Source organism: Micromys minutus, assembly GCF_963924665.1.
Source record: "Micromys minutus genome assembly, chromosome: 11".
Lineage (NCBI taxonomy): Eukaryota > Metazoa > Chordata > Mammalia > Rodentia > Muridae > Micromys > Micromys minutus.
In genome coordinates, this window is record NC_137980.1 from 20,018,254 (window position 1) to 20,029,046 (window position 10,793).

General features: G+C 43.1%; 1 pseudogene across 1 annotated transcript; it reads left to right on the forward strand.

Moving 5' to 3' along the window:
- Positions 1-6,168: 6,168 nt before the first annotated feature.
- Positions 6,169-8,580, forward strand: LOC308427102 (small ribosomal subunit protein eS7-like; annotated as a pseudogene). The gene is made up of 2 exons: positions 6,169-6,207; positions 7,978-8,580. The product of its transcript is annotated as a small ribosomal subunit protein eS7-like (transcript).
- The last annotated feature ends 2,213 nt before the right edge of the window (positions 8,581-10,793 follow it).

Below are 10,793 nucleotides of genomic sequence, written 5' to 3' on the forward strand. Positions count from 1 at the left end.
CAAGTGTGTTACTACCTTCTCTGTCCTCAGTGGGGGCTCTTTTACATGAAGCTCCAAGTCATCCTCCCTCCCCCTCTCCCACAAGGCTACAAACTAACTATCTGCCAGCTTAATCACAAAGCTGAGTAAACCACGGAACTGTGGGCTTCCCCAGGACCCAGGTGATCTGAAGGGACTGTCTCCTTTTAGACCCCTCTCCCCAGAGAACCCTTTCCTGAACTGGCTCTAACTTCTGACCTGGCAGAACTCAAAGTCCCCTGTCCTGACTCACTTGGTTCACATCACCAGAAGTTCTAAGTGTGTATGTATGTGTCTATCTGTCTGTCTGTGACTAAGTTGAGTACAACCCAATCCTAAGAGTCAATGGCTTTTCAAACATTGGCCTACATCATAAATAGATGAAGTGGTCAGCTGCTAAGTCACTATAAATAATTTTTATGTAAAAATCACGATGTACTTTTTTTGGTAGGAAAGAAAAATGTAAAGTTGTGGGCTGGAGAGATGGCTCAGTGGTTAAGACCATTGACTGCTCTTGCAAAGTTCCTGAGTTCAATTTTCAACAACCACATGGTGGCTCACAACCATCTGTAATGGGATCTGATGCCCTCTTCTGGTGTCTGAAGAGAGCAACAGTGTACTCACACTCACATACATAAAATAGATAGATAGATAGATAGATAGATAGATAGATAGATAGATAGATAGATTTTTTTTAAAAAAGTAAAGTTGTGGGAAAATCCAAAGAAGAAAAAAGTCTCACGGTAATAAAATGTTCTCTTGTACTTGTGAATGTGGACAGAAAATGGTACCGCTTACCCCATGGCAGTGAACAGAGCTCTGTCACCCCAGCAGTAAGTACTAGCTACTCATTGAAAGTCTTCATCTACCTTATCAAAGGAGGACTTTTCAATAAAAGCTTGCTTTTGTGCTTAGTGACTACCGACATGTGTGATCTGTCTGATCAGTCATGCTACTCAGAATTGTACTGACCATACGGTGCAAGAGGATTTTGGTTTTTAACACTTTGGACCTGACATTTATAAGAAAGTAAAAAAAAAAATGGCTATAAAAGTTATCTACAACTACAAATTTTTCAAGATAAAACATGCTTTATATATTTTGAAATATAATGATAAAATTATTAAAATAATTAATAAATTAACTAAAATAATTAATTAATTAATTGAAATAATTAATAAATTGAATAAAATTTAGATTTGATGTGTACTAATATAATAAATATAATGAAATAATGATTAACAATCTTATAAATATAATACACCAGGATAAAATTATGTGCCAATGAAATACATAGAAATAAAAATTTACCATGCTAAAAACATAAAATATTATTTTAAATAATCTAACCTATTACAAGTAAATTATGATCATCATGAAATAATATAGCTTACAATGTCAATATATGAATCAGGTGACTTTCAGTAGCAACCAAAATATCTTACAGTGACTAAAATCTACCTACTGCTCACAGTCTCACTACTGGGTGCAAGCAAACACCTCACACAGATCAAGTTCTGTTAAACACACAGGCCTTCATTAAACATTAGCTAACAATTACAACGCAGTTCATAAGCAGCTGTGTCCTATGAGCTTGCCAATCACTATCTGGAAGCAGCTACATAAACATTCCAGAACTGAGTACTCTCACACTCCCAGTGCTTTGGGACACCAGATATCACCACCACCACCACCACACACAGACACACACACACATACACACATACATACACACACATACACACAGACATACACACACATACACACAGACATACACACACAAACATACACACACAGAGACACACACAGACATACACATAGACATACACACAGACATACACACAGACACACACACAGACACACACACAGACACACAAGTACACACAAATACACACACAGAAATACTCACAAACAAACATACACACACAGAGACATACATACAAACATACACACATACACACAAACATACACACCAACATACACACATATACACACACACAGAAATATTCAAAAACATACACACACACACAGACATACACACAAATATACACACACAGACATTCAAACATACACACACATACACACAGACACACACACAGAAATACTCACAAACATACAGACATACACACAGACATACACACACAGAGACATACACACACACATACAAAACCAGTTGGGAATATTTTAGTTTTGGTTTGGTTTGTTGACAAGTGTCTGGCTATGATACCCACCAGCCTGGCCTCGAACCCCTGAGTCACCCTCTGTCTCACACCCAGAGGAGCTCCACTGTCCAACCAACTCTCCCGTTGTAGTCAGCGTGTGGGAAAATGATTCCCCTGGAAACCCTACAGTTGGCATTCATTGCCACCCTTACTATTAATAGGCCAGTCTTTACCCATAGAAATGGCAGTTAGCAGAGTCTCCAATCATCCGAGCCTCAGGCTGGCTGGAGCATCTGTAGATGCTGCCTCTGGGCTGAGCTAGCCTACTTCCTCACTGATGTCCCGTGTCTCCTGGGTAACACATACGTAACATCACAGACTACAGGATTTTAAGTAAAGTATGAGCATTTTTAACACTGTCAAAAAATCACTGAGGAATGCTCGTTGCTGAACATCTTTAAAAGCTGGAACATCGGATAATGAGACACCAGTACTTACAATACCACGCACGGCACATTGCAACGCAGAGCATATGCAGCACACCACACCTTCGTTTGAATTCATGACAAAAATCTGTCAACTCTGGCATAAGCAAAAGGCATATACCTTTAAATTTTTGTTTTAGCGGTCACCTAAGAAGCTGAATATCTGTTTAGCAACACTGTCTTGAGGTGTGGTGCAGGGGATGCCTCTCCTTGGAGCATGAGGGCTCTGCATTCCAGAGGATCCAGAGCAGTTGTCCTTCCAAGCAGCCAAGCTCCCATGATGAGTCTTACAATTTCTCTAGCTGAGAGGAGATTCCTCCAGAACACAGATCTGCTCCTTGGTGACCTGGTGGTTCCACTAAAGCCAGGAACTGAGGAAAAAATGGTGAATTCATTTTTAAAACGCTGGGTTTTGTTTGTTTGTTGTTGTTTTAAGATTTATTTATTTATTGTATGTGAGTACACTGTCACTGTCTCCAGACACACCAGAAGAGGACATCAGATCTCATTACAGATGGTTGTGAGCCACCATGTAGTTGCTGAAAATTGAACTCAAGACCTCTGGCAAGGTCCTGGACCTTCAAGGCAGAAGTCAAAGGTGTACCAGGATCCACATGGGCCACAGGGTTTGAAAATTCCAAAGACAAAATCTAGACATGAACCGACGCGATTGGCTCTGGCCAGGAATGATCGTTTTGTTCTACTTATCCCTAGCAGCTCATCGGCTTCCTGCCAGCAAAGGGGTCGTTCAATCTCCTCTGGAGTCCTTCGGGTCATCATTTATGTCCTACTCTTGCTGATCCTGTGTCACTCCTTCTTTATGTTCACCTCTGTGCTAACGGGGTTTGTGTGTGTGTGTGTGTGTGTGGTTGTCTAGTTTGTTTCCTTTCTAACACGCACACACAATCCAAAGGCATCCTTCTCGCTTGACCAAGTTGGCTCTAATCTGTTAGGCAAATGGTCCTGCACATGTAAGACCCAAACTGAGTCGTATCTATTTGAGGCTCCCATGAATAAGACAAGAGATCGGGAATCGATGCTAAAACAAGAGGTTTATTAGTCTAGTGCACTGGGGTGGCCTACATCCAGAGGAGAAGTGACCCCGAAAGGCTGTTACAAGCAGTTTTTATGCTTTTTAGGGGTACAGGTTACATCAGAAAAGTCATAATTTAAATTCATTGGCTAAGCATACTAATCTTTAAACCTATTGGTTAGTGAGCATGTCAAGATCCTACCTGAGACTTTCTAAAGGGTCAGATGGCTATCAGTCAGCACATTTTACCATTCCCCTGAGATTTCTTTACTCAAGGAAGTCCCTTAGGCCAAGGTAGGGTGGGCTGCTGGGCCATTGTTTCCAGATGGGTGGGGGGCAGAGAGTTTCTCACTCTTCCTTCATTACCCCCCCTTTTCTAGGCCACTATTTTAATCTTGAAATCAAAGGTCCTCCTGACCACAGCCTCATACTGTTGTTGGAGCACCATTATTTGCACAGTGTTAAGGTGTTCCTTGATGAAAGCAACTAAGCAATTCAAAATGAAGGACCAAACTTTAGGAGCAAACATAGGATGATCAAAGGTCTTATCAGAGTTGAAACTAAAGTGCCCCCCCAGCTGTAAAAACAGTAGGTCTAGCACTTTCCTGTTCTGTAGGACTCCTGAAGGTGGGAGATAGAATCTTTTATCCTCTGGATATCAAGGTTTATGGCTGTGTGCAAACTTGAGTTGTGGCTGGACGAGGTTGTCAGGGAGGCAATACTCATTCCTAACCCTCCCAGGCCGACTCTCAGAAGCTCACTCAGGGTTAAGGCTGTAATTGATTCTCTCTTTTTCCGGCTTAGACCTGGTATTTTCTATAGTATCTCAAAGACCTCAGAGCACTCATAATATGGGAGCCGAGGCATCAGCTGAACTAAGCCGCAAAACCCCTTGGTCTGATTCAGGACCTGTAGATGTACACAAGGGGTCAATCCTGAAGAGCAAGCCCACCAGGTATCCTCAGGGGGAATCAAATACCCATCCAGTCTACCATGGTCATGATTAGAGTTACAAGGAAACTTTTTCTCCGGGAGGACAGTGCCTACACATAGTCCTTGCCCCACACTTGTTGCAAGGTGAGGGATTGTCAAGACCTCTATCGGCAGCCCTCATCTGTGTTGTTCTGTCTTATGGGGCCTAAGGCAGCTAGCCATCAGCTCCTCCGTACTTTCGGGCCCATGTCCAACTCCTCTCATTTCAGGAGCACACATAGACCGGGATGAAGTGTAGCTTATTCCTTAGTGGAGGGTGCCCACATCCAAATCCTCATTCTCTCAGACCAACCCCGGGGACCCTTCGGAGATCATGTGGGTTCACCCTTGCATTCTGGTAGTCTTTCTCTCAGTTCCTGAGTGGGAATATTCCATGCATCCAACCCGTCAGCTAATTTACACAAATCAGGGGTTAAAGTGGGCCACCAGGTATAAGGGGGTGATTCTTTAGACGTGGACTACACCTGTAGCTGATAGGACCTGCCGTGTAAGTCTAGCAGGGGTATGGGGGTTGCTCACAGTTCTTGAGACATCCTCCACTGACCACAGACACTAGTAGCCAGATAATGGTGTTCGGGATATCTTAAGCTTTATGGGATTGTCGGTCTTTTCAATTTTCTAACTGGAGATGTCAGACGGCTCAGGTCTGGAGCAGGTTTCACATGGGAGGCGTGTGACCAGACTGCAATCCCATCCACCTTGATTGCTGTTGGCGTAGTTTTGCATACCAGCAAAACCAGGTATGGTTCCTTCCAACATGGTTTGAGGGTCAGGGTCTGATGGCGTCTCACGTAGACTGAGTCTCTGATTTGGAAAGGGTAAGCAGTCTCGGGGTAGCTGGAACATAGGCCATGGCCAACAGAGCCCCGACTTCTTTTTGAATTGTCTGAAGAGCCTCAAGTCTGACGTATAAATCATTATCATTATGGCAAGTCAATTCAGGAACATCCCCCAATAGGGTGAGAGGAGCAGGGGTCCCATATAGTATCTCAAAGGGGGTCAAGTTGAAATGGGAGGGGTTGTTCCTAACCTTAAAAGGGGCTAAAGGAAAGAGCACCACCCAGTCTGCACCTGTCTCCAAGGTCAATTGAGTTTACCAATTGGTCCTCAAAGAACGAGCTAATATCTGACTTATCTGGGCAACAAAAGCTGGCCCATTGTCTGATCGAATTACCTTAGGGGTACCAAACCTAGGGAAGATCTCTTCTAGAATCTTCTTAGCGACCACTGCTGCTGTTTCTCTCTTTGTTGGGAAGGCTTTCACCTACCCAGAGAAGGTATCTACAAAGACTAATAGACATTTATACAATTGAGGAAGGTCACCCCAATATCGACCTTTGGCTTCCACACATGGGACATGGGTTTGCAAGTTTGCATACACACAGAGATCCTTTTTTTTTTTTTTTTTTTTTTTTAAAACAGGCTTCTGAATGCCAGTGATGAACAGAGGCAGACATTGTGAGCAGGGTAGGAGACCATGACGGGCAGAACTCAGCGCTTTAAAGAGGGCAGTGTAGTGAGTCTGTTCAACTAAAGAACTGAAGGCCAAGCAAGACAGTGGTGGCAAATTCCTTTAACCCCAGCACCCAGGAGGTACCGGCAATGGATCTCTGGGTTTCAGGCCAGACTGGTCTGTATAGTGCGTTCCAGGACACCCAGAGCTACACAGTGACACCACACAGGGTGGTGCCGCAGAGCTGGGCAGATCTGAGTTCCAGCCCAGCCTGGTCTACAGAGTGAGTTCCAGGACAGCCAGGGCTGCACACGGGGAAACCCCGTCTAAAGAAGGAGGAGGAGGAGAAAGATGAAGAGGACCAAGAAAAGCACAGGAAGAAGATGGAGACAATGAAGAAGATGAAGAAGATGGTGAAGACAGAAATGAAGAACAAGAAACAACCCTGAATTTCATACAATGCCAAGGTGTGGGGTCTTCTCGATGTTGGAAGGCAAGAGAGTTTTGAGACGTTTTCATGGAATCATCAAATTGACAGTTTCTAGGACCAGTTGAAAACAGGCTGAAAGGAGGAGGAGGATGTTACTAACAACATCCTGATCAAAGCGGAGAGTGACCATCACCATCACCACCGTTCCAACACACACATGCTCCACTCAGTGTGGCTGACATAACCTGTATCATTGTAAAAATAAATGTTCAGTTGTTATTTTAAAAATACATACAAGTGTCTGGAGAGATGCCTCGCTGGTTAAGAGTACTTTGTGCTCTAGCAGAGGATTAGGTTCAGCTTTCTGGACACCGGTGGTGTGCTTGCAAGCTCATATGCCTCCGGTATATCTAAGTATCCATGACTGACTTCCCCGGGCTTAGCTAGGCCATTTGACCAGACACAAAAATATAATGGATTCAGCTAGAGCATGCTCTGCCGACGGGGTGGGTAAGTGTCTCAGATACTGCCAGAACTGATGAAGACTGAAAATTATGTTTCTGATATCTCTGCCTGGCCAATGGTGCAGTTTATGAAGGCAACTAGGAGGGCTAAAGAGTGGGAGTAAGCTTCACGGAAATAATTACACAACTTCCCAGCTCCTCAGCAGCCTGGCCTTCCCATTACAAACCATGGAGTCTTACTATGAGTTCCCATCAGTCATCATTGAAGAATGTATCCTTGGCTCTCACTCCACAGTTAAGAACTGACACCAAAGAAAAGTACCAATTTGAAACACAAATCCTAAATGCATTGCATACATGGATACACTAAATACACGTGGATATTTAAGAGAAAGTCAGGGTCTAGAGCTTCAGTAGTTGGATTTTAGGCCATCTCTGGGCAACCATGCTTCTGTTTCCTGGGTTCTTCCCTAGAATATTCATGCAAGGTATGTCTGTACAGTTTGGCACATCAGCGCTGAGTTTGCATGTAGCACAGGACGTAGGAGGCAAGCTACATGTTCTTAATCAAATTGGCAACAGCGCAAGTAGGTTATCTTTAGAACTTAACATTTCCTTAATTTTACCATCTACCACAAGGGGAAGGAAGAACTGTCACGTTTCACCAAATGGCCACTGCCCAGACGTGTTTCTGGGCATATTTTCTGGGTAAAAGATGCTTTCACCATACAGGTTCAGTGCCCAAGCCACATGATGCAGAACTAAAGAACTAGGCTTTAGTGGATCAACAAGGTTACATTTCTAGAACTTCAAACAACAGAGCGAAATTTTGGAGATTTCAAGTCACCTTAGCTATAGGACAAGGAAGTCGGATTTCTTGCAATTAATAGGAATAGGAATAAGTGGTGGGTTTAAAACTGAGAAGTACCTCTTTCTAAGCCGGCATTCCGTAAGGACGAAGCTGTGTTCAGCTCGAGTGCCAAGATTGCGAAGCCCAATGGCGAGAAGCCGGACGAGCTCGAGTCTGGCATCCCTCGGGCACTGCTCGAGCTGGAGATGAGGTCAGATCTCAAGGCGCAGCTGCAGCAACTCAACATCACCGCGGCCAGGGAAGTCGACATTGGCGGTGGTCTGAAGGCTATCATAATTTTTGTACCAGTCCCTCAGCTGAAATCTTTCCAGAAAATCCAAGTCCGGCTAGTTCGTGAGGGAAAAGTTCAGTGGGAAGCACGTAGTCTTCATTGCTCAGAGGAGGATTCTGCCTAAGCAAACCCAGAAAAGCTGTACGAAAAATAAGTAAAAAGCACCCTAGAAGCCGCACCCTGACAGCAGCACTCGACACCATACTTGAAGACTTGGTCTTCCCAAGTGAATTGTGGGTAAGAGGATGCGTGGGAAACTGGAGGCAGCCGGCTCATGGAAGTTCATTTAGACAAAGCACCGCATAACAACGTGGAGCACAAGGTCGGGACTTTCTCTGGTGTGTACAAGAAGCTCACAGGCAAAGATGTTAATTTTGAATTCCCAGAGTTCCAGTTGTAAAGAAAATGACTAAATAAAATGGCATTCATAGTAAAAAAAACAAACAAACAAACTGCTGAGAAGGCAGAGCATTTACACATTTCCAGTTAGAAAATCTCCAGGGAGGGCTGGGCAGTCTTCAGAGTGAGTTCTAGGATAGCCAAGGCTACACAGAGAAACTGTCTCAAAAGTAAATAAATAAATAACAAAAACCCTCCAGGGAGAGTCAGAGGTCTATGTCAGTGGTAAAGTGACTAGACACCTAGGTATAATCTTCACCTGTCACATACCCCCAATAAAATCTTTGGCTGAGTGAGTGGCTTATGTGTGGACCAGTCCCCGTCTAGTTTCTTCTGAGAAACTAACCAGAGCCCTTGATGATATCTAGGTATTTTTCCTTGAATGCCCTAAGAAATGCCATGTGATGTGGTTTGCAGGTATTCACATGAAAAGTCAAACAAGAGGTTATTTCTAGGATTTTTTTATAGCAAAGCAGATAATATCTGGAAATTTTATTGAAGCCATATAAAATCTGCATACCTTGCAATGTTCTACAGGCTACATTACTTCTGGTTAATAACTGAACTTGAAAATATTTGCATTTAAGAAATTCCCATGTTTCTTACCCAAAGACTTCGTAAACTCATAGGATTGTCTTTTTCCTTTCCTCATAGTTTGCCTATCAATAAAGCACCTGTTTTCAGAGGTTATTTGCAATTATCTGTTTTACATATTTCAGACAATGTCTTTTCCTTCGGGAGAAAGAAAATTCTGTCCATCCATGTGAATCAATGGAAATGCCCTCCTGCAGAAGCTAGGCTTCCAGTACATAGCTTCCAGCTGCTCAGCTGAAAACTTGGGCTGTAAAACACCCATCTAGTGGTACATTTGTTCACCCAGCACTCAGGAGATTAAGGCAGCTGAATCCTGAGTTCAACACTAGCCTGGACTACACAGTGAGTTTGAGGCCAGGCTACACTACATAGTTATGAGATGTGAGTGTGTGTGTGTGTGTGTGTGTGTGTGTGTGTGTGTGTGTGTGTTTCTACACACAAGCATCAAAAACAGATCAGAAAGAAGTCACTCTGTGAGTGTGCAAGTCTCTACTGCTCACCTACTTCTGTCGTCAGGACGGCACACCAAGGTGATGCCTCCTGTCCTCAAGCTGACAAACTGACTGGAGCATTTCACTGAGTTCTGTGTGTGCCTCTAATAGGGACCCTAAGGAAGCAAAGTCAGAAGCAGCACTCGACTGGAGATAAGATTCTGAAGACTAAACTAGCAAGAAGCTGAAAGGCCACCTCACCTCAAGCAGTGACTGCCATCTGGGTGTTCCGGTGACATTGACATGTAATTACGTGCAAACTGACACAGAGATGAATTGGGGCAAATTTTGCATTTCTTTTTTTTTTTCTTATTTTATTTATTTGGTTAGTGAGGATTTTTTTGTTTTGTTTTTTTGTTTGTCCTGGAACTCACTCTGTAGACCAGGTTGGCCTTGAACTCACAGAGATCTGCCTGCCTCTGCTTCCTGAGTGCTGCAATGGAAGGCATATGCCAAGCTTGCTTTTCATACTTTGTAAAAACTGAAACTCAAGTTTTGCTAGGCAGCACTACCCTAACCTAAGCTGAAACCGAACCATCTTTGCTTGCAGGTTCCTGCCCTCGTCTCTGTTCTTCATTCTTTAGTTTAGAGAAAGAAAAGAGTAAAAGAAAGCTGTACTTTAATATACCACCACCAAAAAAGCCTCACAATTCTGGTAAGATCAAGTGCAAAGCAGATAATTATGGGAAAGAAGCTTCAGGAGAAAAAAAAAATTGTGCAGTTCATCTCAACAGGAATTTCAACCTGGACTCTATTTCTTAAAAGTGTTTTTCTAAAGATATTGTAAATGTGAACAAGAAAATAAAACATGGACAATAGCAAACATTTGTATAAAAAGAAAACAGAAGTTGTAACGGCTTGGTACAGGTTCCATGAAGATATTTGCTTTCAATGTGCACGCTTAGCTTACAAAGATCAAAAAAGGTAAGTATGGGTGGTCGATCCTTGGAATTCCAACACTTGGGAAGCTGAGGTAGCTAGGCACTTACTGAGTTCCAGGACAGCTGTCTCAAAGGTAACAACATTTAATATGGCAATCACTAACCAGTTGACAATATTGTACAGTGTTTCAGCATCAGTAACCACAGTGGTGGTTAAAATAAGAATGGCTCCCTAGGCTCATGTATTT